General features: G+C 40.2%; 1 protein-coding gene and 1 non-coding gene across 2 annotated transcripts in view; both read left to right on the top strand.

Moving 5' to 3' along the window:
• Nucleotides 1-14684, top strand: part of UBTD2 (ubiquitin domain containing 2) — an 88124-nt gene that overhangs the window by 17420 nt on the left and 56020 nt on the right. The gene's annotated exons all lie outside the window — the stretch shown is intronic.
• LOC128569413 (small nucleolar RNA SNORA57) lies at nt 8739-8885 on the top strand. Its single transcript, XR_008375365.1, has one exon. It is a non-coding gene; the product is annotated as a small nucleolar RNA SNORA57 (small nucleolar RNA).

Here is a 14684-nt window from a genome sequence, read left to right as displayed (position 1 = left end):
AGAGTGCCGTGGCCTCACACAGCTCACAGCAACCTCCAACTCCTGGGCTTACGCAATTCTCTTGCCTCAGCCTCCCGAGTAGCTGGGCTGCAGGCACCTGCCACAACGCCCGGCTATTTTTTGGTTGCAATTTGGCCGGGGCCGGGTTTGAACCCACCACCCTCAGTATATGGGGCCAACGCCTTACCGACTGAGTCACAGGCGCCGCCCAGTTTTTCTCTTTCTTGATGATATTGTTTCCTAGGGATTCCAAATTGCTATTAGTAAAATACATATATATATAGACAGCGCTCCAAAAACAATATACCAGCAATAACTTTGCCCACTCAGAGACATAGACTGCACTGCCCATTAATGCAGTCTGATCAGTGCCCATCAATGCTGCCCTGCCAGTCCATATCATTTCAGCTTTGCCAGTGCCCATGTGGTGGAACTCCGCTTTTACCTCAGGCTCACTGGTGCGGTGTGGGAATAGGCATACAGAGCCGGTTCCTACACCACCTTTCCAGTTCACACTACCTTGTGCGAACCGCACTGCGATCTGTGAACTCGCACAGGAATCTGATTGCATGGGTCTTCTCTGTTTTCTGCAGGAAAAAAGAAGGCACGTATGCCTTTTTTCTTCCAAATCTAATGTGAGTTCAGCCATACAAGCATATGGCTGAACTTGCACTGCTCAGAGATTGCAACGGTGTGAACCGGGGCTTATATAGCACACAACATACAACATCATACACAACTGAATAGCAATCAGAATATAAATGTACTTACTGTCAGTTAAATTGGGTTTCCTCCTCCTTGGCTGTCTGCAGAGCCAGATTAAGTTCCCATGGGGCCCTAGGCAGATTACCAGTTTGGGGCCCCCATGCGATAACACTGAGCACTGACCATTTACATTAACACTGACTGATGACCATTTGTGATAACACTGAGCATTGACCATTTGCATTAACACTGACCGCTGACCATTTGCAATAACACTGCTGAAAATTTGCATTAATACTGAGTGCTAACAATTTGCATTAACACTTACAATTACACTTACATTAGCACTTAACAATTATCATTACCACTGAGCACTATTTGCGTTACCTCTGAGCTCTGACCATTTGCATTACCTCTGAGCACTGACAATTTGCATTAGCACTGAGCGCTGACTATTTGCATTATCACTGTGATGCAACCCCCCCTAGAAGCTACCCCCAACCAACTTAAAAAAAAAAAAAGGCTCTCCTATCTTCAAAAAAAGGCTCTTCTAACTTCAAAAAAAATGGGACCCCATCTGCAAAAAAAAAAAAAAAATACCTCCTAATTTCAGAAAAAAAGGCCCCTCTTAACTGCAAAAAAAGGCCTTTATAACTGCAAAAAAAAAAAAAAAAAGACCTCCTAACTTCAAAAAAATCCTAACTTGTTCTTACCTCGGTCCTTAGGCAGCAGCAGGCTCTGCATAGGCAACCTGATGACTCCTCCGATTACACCAGAGACTGAGAGGAAGAGTCAAGAGACAGAGAGAAGGATTGGAGTCAGAGAGTTGGCTCACATTCCACACATGCACACTGCAGGCCAGGATGAGTGGGCTGCTAAGCAGGACAGCAAAAACACCCAGCGGGGAGAAACAGAAAGAAGGAGGGGCAGCAAGAGACAGAGAAAAGGAGCGGAGTTGGAGAGTTGGCACACATTCCACACATGTGCACTGCGGCTTGGGACAAGTTGGCTGCTAAGTATGACAGGCAGGGCCGCAGAAACACCTGGTGGGCTGGACTACTCACCTGTTAAGCAAGACAGGCAGCTGTGGCAAAAACACCCAGCGGGCCGGATAAATGTCCTCGGCAGGCCTGATAAATGTCCTCGGCAGGCCGCAGTTTGAGGACCCCTGATATAGGGTTTTCTGTAATCCTAGCACTCTGGGAGCCTGAGGCAGGTGGATTGCCTGGGCTCATGGGTTGAAGACCAGCCTGAGCAAGAGTGAGACCCCCATCTCTAAAAATAGCTGGTGTTGTGGCAGGTGCCTGTAGTCTCAGCTACTTGGGAGGCTGAGGCAAGAGAATCTCTTGAGCCCAAGAGTTTGAGGTTGCGATGAGCTATGACGCCATGGCACTCTATTAGGGGTGACATAGTGAGACTCTGTCTCAAAAAAAAGAAAAGAAATAGGGTCTTTTTTTGCCTAGGCTGAGGTGCAGTGGCATGATCACAGCTTACTGTGATGTTGAACTTCTGAGTTCAAGCAATCCTACCTCAGCCTGCCTTGTAGCTAGGATTACAGTCGTGTGCCACTATGTCCAGCTAATTTCTAAAAAATTTTTTAGAGACAGAATCTCATTATGTTGTTGAGGCTGGTCTTAAACTCCTGGCCTCAATTGAGCCTTCTGCCTTGGCCCCCAAAAGTGGTAGGATTACAGATAGAGCCATCTATTGCACATGGCCAATCAATTTTTCTCTACTCTGAGAATAAATATACTTTTTGCCATTGTGTTATAGGAAGTCTGACAATTAAGTTCACAAACTCATCCTAGAAAAAGTACTGCACACCTCATTGCTGAGTGTCATTATGGTCACTTTCAAAGTAACCTCCTTGAGAAACTATGCATCAAATGACACCACCTAGTCCACCCTTCAAAGCAATTTTAGAACTTTTTCTGGAACAACCATTAGAGCTGTTGTCATGGCACACGAAAACATGCAACAACAATAATAAACACCACTCAGTAAGACACCACCACACATCTACATGAACACAGCTGTGGGACACTGATATATAAAAGTTACAAAATCTTACTGAGTTGTTCGTATAGTGCTGCCAGCGTAAGCACATGGTGGCAAGTTTGTGAACTCAATTGTCAAATCTTCTACAATGGTATCTCTTATGGTTGTTCCAGAAAAAGAATGGGGTTTCATAGAATTACTGAAAGAATAGTACTAAATTGAGAAGTGTATACAATTCAGGCTGAGTGCAGTGTCTCACACCTGTTATCCTAGCAGTTTGGGAGGCCAAGGAAAGAGGATCATTGGAGGCCAGGAGTTCAAGACCAGCCTGAGCAACATAGCAAGACCCCATCTCTACAAAAAAAAAATAGAAAAATTAGCCAGGTGTGGCACTGTACCTGTAGTCCCACCTACTCTTGAGGATGAGGTGGCAGGATCACTAGAGCCCAGGAGTTTGAGGTTTCAGTGAGTTATGATGGTGCCATTGCACTCTAGCGTGAGCAACAGAATGAGACCATGCCCTCCCACACCCCAACAACATAAAAGAAATGTATACAATTTGGAGGAAATAATTGGTACCCAAATTAATTGTCTTTTTTGTTTGTTTTTGAGACGGAGTTTCAAGCTGTTGTCCTGAGTGCCGTGGCATCACAGCTCACATCAATCTCAAACTCTTGGCTTAAGCGATTCTCTTGCCTCCGCCTCCCAAGTAGCTGGCTGGGACTACAGGCACCCACCACAGTGCCCAGCTATTTTTTGGTTGTGGTTGTCATTGTTTGGTGGGTCCAGGCTGGATTCGAACCTGCCAGCTCTGGTGTATGTGGCTGGCACCCTAGCCGCTTGAGCTACAGGTGCAGAGCCCCAAATTAATTGTAATACTAAGAAAACTTTAAAAGTAAACAAAAGAAAGATAAAACATTACAAATTAGCAGAGGGATCAGTGAAATGGTGACTGTGGATATCCCACTAACCGAAGTCTGGTTATGGAAGTTTGTTTACTGTTCCCCCACCCCCTAGTTGACTTTTGTAGGAATTAAAAGAGCAAGGAACAAGCCCTTAGTCTTTCTTTTACAGGGCAACTGGAAGTGAAGTTTCATTATTTATGATGTGAACCTTACCTCTCCCATTTAAAGCTAGAAATGCAACTTGGTGCTGTTAGGCCTAGTCCTCCCTATCTTACTACTTATTTCCTTTTCTTCTTTCTTAGCATAAAATATTCCTGCAATTGGAGCAGACTCCGTATTATTTTAACCTTAGAAGTCTGACAGGAAGTACTTCATGGAAAAGGAACTGGTGAATTTGATGTGTTTGACAGTTTGCCTATAGCCTGTGGAGGAAGAATCAGAATCAGATGAGATGTTGGGAAGGACCTGGTGGTGAAGTCTAGTGTCTACAGAGTTTTTAAAAAATCTGTTGCTTATGAAAAATGGATTAGATTGAGATGAAACAGAAGGACGTCAGTGAAAGGTCTTTGCATATAGTGAATAAGGCACAGCTTCTTCCCATGTCAGGACTTTCCCCCTGTTTCCTTTACTTAGAATATAAAGAATGTATGGTGCTTTTTATTAAAGTTCTTAAAAATAGCATGCCCCTGCCTTGTTGTTTTTAAAAATTACTTTTAGAAATCATTTACTTATGGGTGGCGCCTGTGGCTCAAAGGAGTAGGGTGCTGGCCCCATATACCAGAGGCGGCGGGTTCAAACCTGGCCCCCACCAAAAACTGCAAAAAAAGAAAAAATTATTTACTTGTCTCCTTTCCTGCTTTCCCCCAGAATATTGTAAGCACTATGAGGGCAGGGACCTCATCTGATTTATTCTTTATCCTGGTATCTGGTATAGTTCTTAGTATATCTGCAATAAATAGTTGTTGTTTGAGTAAATAAATGAAATAAGGAATGGGCGGTTGTGGCTGTTTTATCACTCGGAGAATGAAAAGTTTACTACTTAGCTTTAATTATTTCTTTTGGTTTTTGGGTGAAATTATTTTATTACTAACTGGCTCCCCAGTTGTACAAAAGCCCATTATCTTTAGAGATTCTTTTCACAGTAATTGATGCTGGGATGGATTCTTTTTTTTTTTTTTTGTGGTTTTTGGCCAGGGCTGGGTTTGAACCCACCACCTCTGGCATATGGGACCAGTGCCCTACTCCTTGAGCCACAGGCGCCGCCCGGGCTGGATTCTTATTTGCCCTAATGATGAAAGGAGGCAGCGACGTAATGTGCTTATTAAGATCTCCCTGCTTATTGTGTGTTTGCATGTTGTTTTATCCTGTGATCCTAGGCAAACTTAGTAGTGATTTAACTTGCGTCGGATGTACACAGAGAGTTTAGTATATTTATAGTCTACCCAGCCTAGGGGAATCTGTGTCTTTGCTTATATTGAATGAAGCAGCAATTTGGGTTTCGTGTGCAGCCTGTACTGAGTTCTATGGAAAATGATGAAGACATTCTTTAAGAATACTCTATAAAGTTATGGCTTAGCACCTGCAGTTCAGTGGTCAGGACACCAGCTACATGCACTGGGTCTGGTGAGTTTGAACCTGGCCCGGGCCTGCTAAACAATAGCAACAGCAAAACAACCGGGCGTTGCAGTGGGCACCTGTAGTCTCAGCTACTTGGGAGGCTGAGGCAAGAGAATTGCTTAAGCCCAAGAGTTTGAGGTTGTTGTGAGCTGTGACACCACCGCACTCTACCGAGGGTGACATAGTGAGACTCTGTCTCAAAAATAAAAGAATTCTCTGAAATTAGTTTTGTTTAAGAGACATTTTGGAGGATGCTGGAAGAGGGACAAGTTATTGGCTGGAACTGATCTTTGAAATACTTTAGTAAAGATTAATTTCACTTCAAGGGTCAGAATTACCCATTTTTCATCTTTTTACTTAAAAACTATATGTCTTCAAATAAAAATTATAAAGAACATGTGTCTTGGAAAGAATTTATTATTCAAGTATGTAAATACAACTTTGAAATATATAATGTAGTTTAAACTTTATAACATAACTTGAACTTTACGTAAATATCCCTACGCAGTGATTCGTAAGTAGTGGGTAGGTAATAAAATATTTTTTGAATATGAGTGTATCTTATTGAAATCATTAAAATAATGGCTTTTCAATTGCTTAAGGCTCACAAATATAATTAACAAATATGTAAGAATCATGATTATTAGTGATAAATTTTGTTGAACATTTTGGTTATAAAGAATCTTCACGTAACATTTTCTTGATTGTTACGAGGAGCTTTTGGTTATAGGGAAGACATGTTAATATTGCCATTTTACAGGGAAGGAAACAGGCACAGAGATGTTTTGATGCAAAAGAAACAGAAAGCGTAACCCATGCTTTAAGCTGTTGTTTAATTCAGTATTCACAGATGTTAAGGGCTTTTGGTTGGCTTTTTCTTTCCTTGCAGCACAACTGTGTTTTTCCTCATGATAGTAAATGGACTTGAGCTGAAGTTAATGGACTGTGGGTCATGAGGACTCTTGTGCTCATACTCCAAAATGGAGATAATGCCAGTAAAAATTTAGGTGGGTGATTGTCTTTGATCTTAATTAACAAGTTATATTGCATTTCACAAGTTAGTAATTTTGAACAAAGATTTTATTTTATTATTATTATTTTTTTGGCCAGGGCTGGGTTTGAACCCACCACCTCCGGCATATGGGACCGGCGCCCTACTCCTTGAGCCACAGGCACCGCCCTGAACAAAGATTTTAATTATCTAACCAGATCAAATAGAAAAAAGGAATAATCCTGCTTATCCTCATTTGTGCTCTTTTCCTGGCTTATCTTCTTTCTCATCATTACCTCTGCCTCCTATCCCAGACTGAATGTTTGCAGCTTAAAATTCAGTTCATTCAAGCTTGACTTGAACTGAACAGTTGAACTGTGTAGGGAAACAAGTTTCTTTGAGCTCCTTAAGATACAAAAAAGGAAGGCTTTGTCTAATCTGAAAGCTTAATAAAGTTTTTCTTTGCCCATGCTCTTAAATCACTCTTAATGGAGTATTGGAAAATCTATCTCAGATTATAAAGCAGTGATTGTCCCAAGGGCTAAATTGCAGGTGATTACATAAAAGTGCTCTCTATACTTACCAGCATATGGTCATTTGGAACTCTGTCTTGGTTTTATAGCTGATGACAGGAAGAGAGCAATTCTTACTTCCTAAAAGTGTCTTACTCTGAAGTGAGTGAAGGAGGAGGGAGCCTACAGTGGTCACATAATAGAGTTTCATTATCATAGTTTATGACTTTCTTGATAGTCACCAATTTCTGCCCTGGATGGTTATCTGCCAATAATTTAAACTTGGTGATGATTAAGAAACTTCTGGATCTTTGATCATTATCGTGTTGCCAAAAATTAACACGAAGGGGCCTGTTGAACAATATCTGCTGTGAATCTGGCTTTTGCTGCGCTGGGTTTGCCATGGTTGCATCACATCACAGAAACATCTCTTTCCCTCAAGTTTCTGTTTTTAAATTCTCATAATTTAGCTCGGTGCCTGTGGCTTAAGCAGCTAAGGCGCCAGTCACATAATACCTGAGCTGATGGGTTCGAATCTAGCCCTGGCCTGCCAAACAATAATGATGGCTGCAACCAAAAAATAGCCGGGCGTTGTGGCAGGCACCTATAGTCCCAGCTACTTGGGAGGCGGAGACAGGAGAATCAGTTGAGCCCGGGAGTTGGAGGTTGCTGTGAGCTGTGATGCCACAGCATTCTACCCAGGGTGACAGCTTGAGGCTCTGTCTCAAATATAAATAAATAAACAAATTCTCATAATTTTGAAGTTAAAAGTTCAGGTGTGCCACTACATAAACCAAATAGGACATGGTGCAAAGGAACTTGAGAAACAGTAAAATGATCCCTAATGCTTCTGAAATGAGCTTTGATTAAAACACTGTAATCTGTAGTGAGAATAGGAAGAACTGTTTATCTGTTTATTGAATAAAATGAAATATAATAGTATTGAAAGGAGACTATCTTCTGCATTGGATAGGTCATAGAAAACAGGTTCTTGTGTGTATTATTGTTTTTAATATACCAAGACTAAATGTACTAACTACAACTTACAATGTCATCTGCATTAAGTGAGCAAATGACTGAAAAATAAGTTTATTCTGTAATAGGTGATCCTTAAGGATTTTTTTTGTTTGTTTTTTGAGACAGGGTCTCCATATGTCGCCCTTGGTAGAGTGCTTGGTGTAACAGCTCACAGCAACCTCAAATTCTTGGGCTTAAACTCTTGCCTCAGTCTCCCAAGTAGCTGGGACTACAGGTGCCCGCCACAACGCCCAACTATTTTTTTTGTTTGTTTTGTTCCAGTTGCCATTGTTGTTTAGTTGGCCCCAGCTGGGTTCGAATCCACTAGCCTTGGCGTATGTGGCCAACACTGTAACCACTATGCTACGGGCACTGAGCTAGCACTAAAAGTCTTATGTTTAGGAAGTTTCACACTTGGTTAGAGAGGGAGGAAAGATAAGTTTTCAGTCAAAATGTTGAGGAAGATTAAAGAAAATTAAGATGTAGGATAAAATTCAGTTTCCACTAAGAAATAGTTCTGATTTAGTAATAAGTAGGAAGTGTAAAACTTATCAGTAGGTTATTTTTGTAGTGCAGTCTCAGGGAAATATTATAAAATTTTAATGAATAGGAAAATATTGATTAATAATGTCTTTGCATTTATTCTTGATACAATCTAAAAGCTTATTATGACTTTGCTAAACTAAATCAATACCTTGTCAGAAGTTCCGACTGAAGCACTTACAAGATTACTTTGCCTCCTAGGTAACAAAAGAGAAAAATTAAAGCTTTGATTCCATAAATATACATGGATACCTAAATATATATGTATATATAAAATATATATACACATATATACATACCATGTATGAGTGTATATATACACATACATACATATGTACAGACACACATTATGATGGTCTCACTGGGTTCAGGATAGCCATTACTAAGTTTTCTGTAATTGCTATATGCTGCCTGGGAAATAGTTTATTGGTCACTAAAGATGAGTATCAATCTGTTTTCCTAGTGGAGATAGAAAGTGCAGTCCTGCTCCCCATTATGTATGGAGGCAGAGCGAAAGGCTCAGGCCCCCTAGGCATTATGTCTTCAGTGCCAGCATCTTCTTGTACCCTGGTTCTAACTTCAATTGCCAGGATACCAATTAATAAGAAAAAAGATCAATACCAACTGACCATGCCATCCTAAACATAGGTTCACATCTTTGAAACCTAATGGAGCCCTGAGACCCTCACAGATGGGTTGATGATGCAGTTTCACTTAGGGAGAGTAGGTGAAAGTCCAGGTCCATGATGAATTTTCTTTCTTTTGTTCTTTCTTTCTTTCTTTTTTTTTTTTTTTTGTTTTAATTAAATCATAGCTGTGTATGTTAATGCAATCATGGGGTACAATGTGCTGGTTTTATATGCAATTTGAAATATTTCCATCAAACTGGTTAGCACAGCCTTCACGGTATTTTCTTAGTTATTGTGTTAAGACATTTATATTCTACATTTAGTAAATTTCACATGTACTCTTGTAAGATATTTATTCAAGTAATTTCTAAAGACTATGAACTTTAGAAATGAATATGGAATCAGTCTGGAATTGAATCCCTGCTATACCCTTTGGCTGTATGATCCTTGAGAAATATTTACTTTTAATTTAACATACATCTGTGTATAGTAATGACAGGCACTGTACTAATTGTTTTAGAAATATTACCTCATTGTGTCCTTGCAATGATTCTATGAAAACAGATGCTATGATCATGTCCCTTTTCTTCCTTCCCATCCTCACCCCTACCCAGTTTCCCTCCTCATGTGTGTTTCCAAAGTCAGTTGTACCTTCCACATTGGGAACTATCTATATTCTTTTTTTTTTTTTTTCTTGAGATAGAGCCTCACTTTGTCACCTTGGTACAATGCTGTAGCATCATAGCTCACAGCAACCTCAAACTCCTGAGCTTAAGTGATTCTCTTGCCTCAGCCTCCTAAGAAGCTGGGACTACAGGCACCTGCCACAATGCTGGCTATTTTTAGAGACGAGGTCTCACTCTGGCTCTGGCTGGTCTTGAACCTGTGAGCTCAGGCAATTCACCCACCTCAGCCTCCCAAGTGATGGGATTATAGGTGTGAGCCTCCGTACCTGGCCTGGGAGCTGTATATTCTTGATTTGAGTGTACTTGAAGTACACCCCAGTGACTTTTATACTTTCAAATGTTCTTGTGTTACTCATTAGCATCTTAATCATTCAGGTTGAAAAACTGTTTTTAGTATTTCTTATAAGACAGGTCTGGTGGTGATGAACTTTCTCTGTTTGTTTGTCTGGGAAAGCCTTTATCTGTCCTTCAATTCTGAAAAACAGCTTTGCTGGGTAGTGTAGTGTTGATAGGCAGGGTTTTTCCTCTTCTGTTAGCACTTTCAGTGTATTATCCCACTCTCTCTTGGCCTGAGGTTTCTGCTGAGAGGTCTGCAGCTAGCCATATTAGAAACTCCCTTAGATGTTATTTGCTTCTCTTACTTGTTTCAGAAACTTCTCTGTCTCTGATTTTTTTTTTTTTTTGTAGAGACAGAGTCTCACTTTATGGCCCTCGGTAGAGTGCCGTGGCCTCACACAGCTCACAGCAACCTCCAACTCCTGGGCTTAAGCGATTCTCTTGCTTCAGCCTCCCAAATAGCTGGGACTACAGGCGCCTGCCACAATACCCGGCTATTTTTTGGCTGCAGTTTGGCTGGGGCCGGGTTTGAACCCGCGACCCTCGGTATACGGGGCCGGCGCCTTACCGACTGAGCCACAGGCGCCGACCTGTCTCTGATTTTTGACAGTTTGATTATGAAGTCTTTGAATGGGCTTGTTTGGATTCAACGATTTGAGACCTTTAGTTTTCCTGTACTTGGAACCATTTGATTAAATTCCTGATAGGAACTGCTTTTATTCCTAAATACCTTAATAGCTTTTTCTTAAGGAAAAAAAAATCATATTTATTTATTTTAGAGACAGAGTCTCACTTTTTTGCCCTTGGTAGAGTGCTGTGGTGCCACAGCTCACAGCAACCTCCAACTCCTGGGCTTAGGTGATACGCTTGCCTCAGCCTCCCAAGTAGCTGGGACTACAGGCGCCCACCACAATGCCTGGCTATTTTTGTTGCAGTTCGAACCTGCTGCACTCGGTATATGAGGCCAGCACCCTACCCATTGAGCCACAGGTGCTGCCCTATTTATTTATTTTTTGAGACAGAGTCTCACTTTGTCACCCTCAGTAGAGTGCTGTAGCATCATAGCTCACAGCAACCTCAAAATCTTGGGCTCAAGCGATCCTCCTGCCGCCTCCTCCCTTGTATCTGTAACTACAGACACCTACCACAACACCCAGCTATATTTAAGGATGGGGTCTCTCTTGCTCAGGCTGATCTCAAACTCCTGAGCTCAAGCAATACACCTGCCTTGGCCTCCCAGAATGCTAGGATTATAGGCATGAACCACTGTGCCCACCTAAAAGAACAGTCTTTTTTTGTTTGTTTGTTTGTTTGAGACAGAGCCTCAAGCTGTCGCCCTGGGTAGAGTGCCGTGGCATCACAAGCTCACAGCAACCTCCCAACTCCTGGGCTTACGCGATTCTCGTGCCTCAGCCTCCCAAGTAGCTGGGACTACAGGCGCCTGCCACAACACCCGGCTATTTTTTGGTTGCAGCCATCATTGTTGTTTGGCGGAACCAGGCTGGATTTGAACCCACCAGCTCAGATGTATGTGGCTGGTGCCTTAGCCGCTTGAGCCACAGGTGCCCAAGCCAAAAGAACAGTCTTTTCATAAGCATGATACAATTATTACAATTAGAAATTGGATATTGACATAATGCTATGTCTACTTCACAGACTTTATTCAGGTTTCCCCATTATCTCCTCTAATATTCAGAGAAAGTTATCCAGGATCAGACATCATGTTTAGTTCTATCACTTTAGTCTGCTTTGATTTGAAACAGTTCCTGAGACTTTTTGTCTTTTCATAACCTTTGAATTTGGAGAAGTTCGGACCAGTTATTTGGCAGTGTTCATTAGTTTAAATGTGTAAGTTCCTTGTGGATTACATAGGAATAGTACAGAAGTGTAATGGTGTCCTTAATGCAGCAGTGTCAGAAGTCATAGAATGTCTGTTTTTTCCTGTGATATTGATTTTCATCTCTCAGGGTGTCTACCAGCTTTCTTCTTGTAAATGGTAAGTATCTTATGAGAAGATTTATGTCTATATAAAACCCTATTTCTTATCAAATACTAGCTTTAGCATCCATTGATAATTCTTTTTTTTTTTTGAGACGCAGTCTGACTACCGTGGCGTCACAGCTCACAGCAACCTCAAACTCTTGGTCTTAAGTGATTCTCTTGCCTTAGCTTCCCAAGTAGTTGGGACTACAGCTACCATAATGCCCAGTTATTTTTTGTTGGAATTGTCACTGTTTTTAGTGGACCCAGGCCAGGCTCTAACCAGCCACCTTTGGTGTATGCAGCTGGCATCGTAACACCAAGCCAATTGATAATTCTTACGTGAAACATCTATTTATGATAATTGCCAAATGGTAATTTTCTAATTTCATCATTTCCTTTATAACTATTAATTGGCATTTTTAAATGTAAACAAATCTTTCTCATCGCCCCCATTCATTTACTTATTGATGTTGGTATGAACTTAATATTTAGATTTTCTTTTTTCCCCCCAAGAACCAGTGCTATAGTAAAGATTTTCTTTATTCAGTGGGGTATAATCTATTAATTATTATTTATTTTGATGCTCAAATTGACTAGATTGGCTAGTGGGATCCCCTCCCACGGTGATTTTATGACATGCCTTCAGCATTCCTTGAGTACTTCTTTGGTTTCTGCCATAACAGATGTTCTAGACTCACCTAATATTTTACTTGGTCTTGTCCTAGACTGAACCAGGGTTCCCTTGTTCATTTAGTGGAGGGTGATATTCAGAAGGTGAGATCTAGACTCTAGGTAGTATGCTTAGTCCTATGAGGGTGTCATTGCCTCTAGGTTTTCTCAGTTTTAAGAGTTAGGACAGACATACTTACAAATAACACACATCTGCATCTTTTATATATTAAAAACAATGAAACAATGATTTTATACTCATAACTCTGATTCCAGCATGACACTAGGATTCTTTTGAGCTTTCCTGTATCTGCATTTATGTCTCTTTTCTAACAGAAATCTGGCTTCTAATTTCCACAGTATATTTGCTTGTGTGTTCAATCTGAGAATGCACACAGTTTCAGAGTTGCTAATTTATATCATTATGAGAAACAAAACTACCAGTTAGAGTTAAATATTTGTTTATATTTTTTTTTCTTTAGCCTGATGGTAAAATTACTGACAAAATTACTGTGTTCAAAATTTGGGTTAAATTCACACCCCTTTAGAGTAACTTTAGGTTATTTATTTGAAATATAGGTAGATTCATTGTTTCTATTTGTTTCCTATTTTAGTTTCTCCCTCTTTCCTTGATTTTTTTTCTTTTTTTAAATTCGAGTAAGTGAAATGTTAACATACTTTCCTGTCTTCCTTAACCTCCGGATGCTTTATCAACCCTTGCCTACTTGGATATATCTGTATAAATGTATAGTAATTATAGATAACTAGTTTTAGATGTGGCATTTGTTATAAAATCTCTTTATAGTTATAACTATGTTCTAGGATTTGAACATCTTATAGAACTTCTGTTTTAAAGTGAGGCTACCGTGTTTTCATTGTATAACTGTATGTAGTGCATTTCTTCAATTGAATATTTAAATGAGGTTTAAATATCATGGTAGCTCCAATATGTCTAACCAAAAAGTTTTTTGAGTTTCCAAAGAATGATAACTTTTTTCTTCATTGTGCAATTAAGCATACTATACTTAGAATATACTTTTTGATTATTGAATATTATTGCTATAGGATCTCTCTCTCTCCCCCTCTATTTAAACTTCAGCAAGAATTCCTTAGCTCTTACCTCGTCTTCTTCCTGAAAGGTGGGGGAAACTTCCAGTGTTTTTTCATTGAATATGATGTTAGATTTGAGTTTTTCTTTTTTTTTTATATATCTTTTTTCTTTTTTTTAGAGACAGAGTCTCACTTTGTCGCCCTCAGTAGAGTACTATGGCGTCACAGCTCACAGCAACCTCCAGCTCTCGGGCTTAGGTGATTCTCTTGGCTCAGCCTCCCAAGTAGCTGGGACTACAGGCACCCGCCACAACGCCTGGCTATTTTTTTGTTGGAGTTTGGTCAGGGCCAGGTTTGAACCTGCCACCCTCGGGATATGGGGCCAGCACCCTACTCACTGAGCCACAGGCACCGCCCAGATTTGAGTTTTTCATGAGGATTCTTTATTATGTTGACATTTTATTCTGTCCTTAGTTTTATAAATCTTTTTATCATGATATAGAGTGTTGGGTTTTGCCATTTTTTCTGCATTAATTGAGAAGATTTTATGGGTTCCCCCCTTCATTCTATTAATGTGCCACAGTACACTGATTTGTCTTTTGTTTTTATATTCCTGGGAAAAATTCCATTCGTTGTGATGTATAATCTTTTTTAATGTGCTGTTGAATTCAGTTTGCTGGTATTTTATTGAGGATTTTTTTTACCTACCTTAAGGGATGTTAGTCTATAGTTTTCTTGTATTCTCCTCATTATAGGGCAATGTTGGCCTCATACAATGAGTTAGGAAGTATTGTCTACACTTCTGTTTTTGGGAAGAGTTTGAGAATAATTGGTGTTAATTCTTTAAAATGTTTGGTGGAATTCACCAGTGAAGACATCTGGTCTTGGGCTTTTCTTTGTTGAGAAGTATTTGATTTCTCATTGCTTCTCGGCCTTTTGGCTGAGATCAAGTGGAGAAGTATTTGATTTCTAATTAAATTTCTTATTATAGGTCTGTTTAGAGTTTCTGTTTCTTCTTTAGTCAGTTTTGATAATTTGTGTTT

This window comes from Nycticebus coucang, chromosome 17 (assembly GCF_027406575.1).
Source record: "Nycticebus coucang isolate mNycCou1 chromosome 17, mNycCou1.pri, whole genome shotgun sequence".
Lineage (NCBI taxonomy): Eukaryota > Metazoa > Chordata > Mammalia > Primates > Lorisidae > Nycticebus > Nycticebus coucang.
This window is presented reverse-complemented; position numbering and strand designations above follow the sequence as displayed.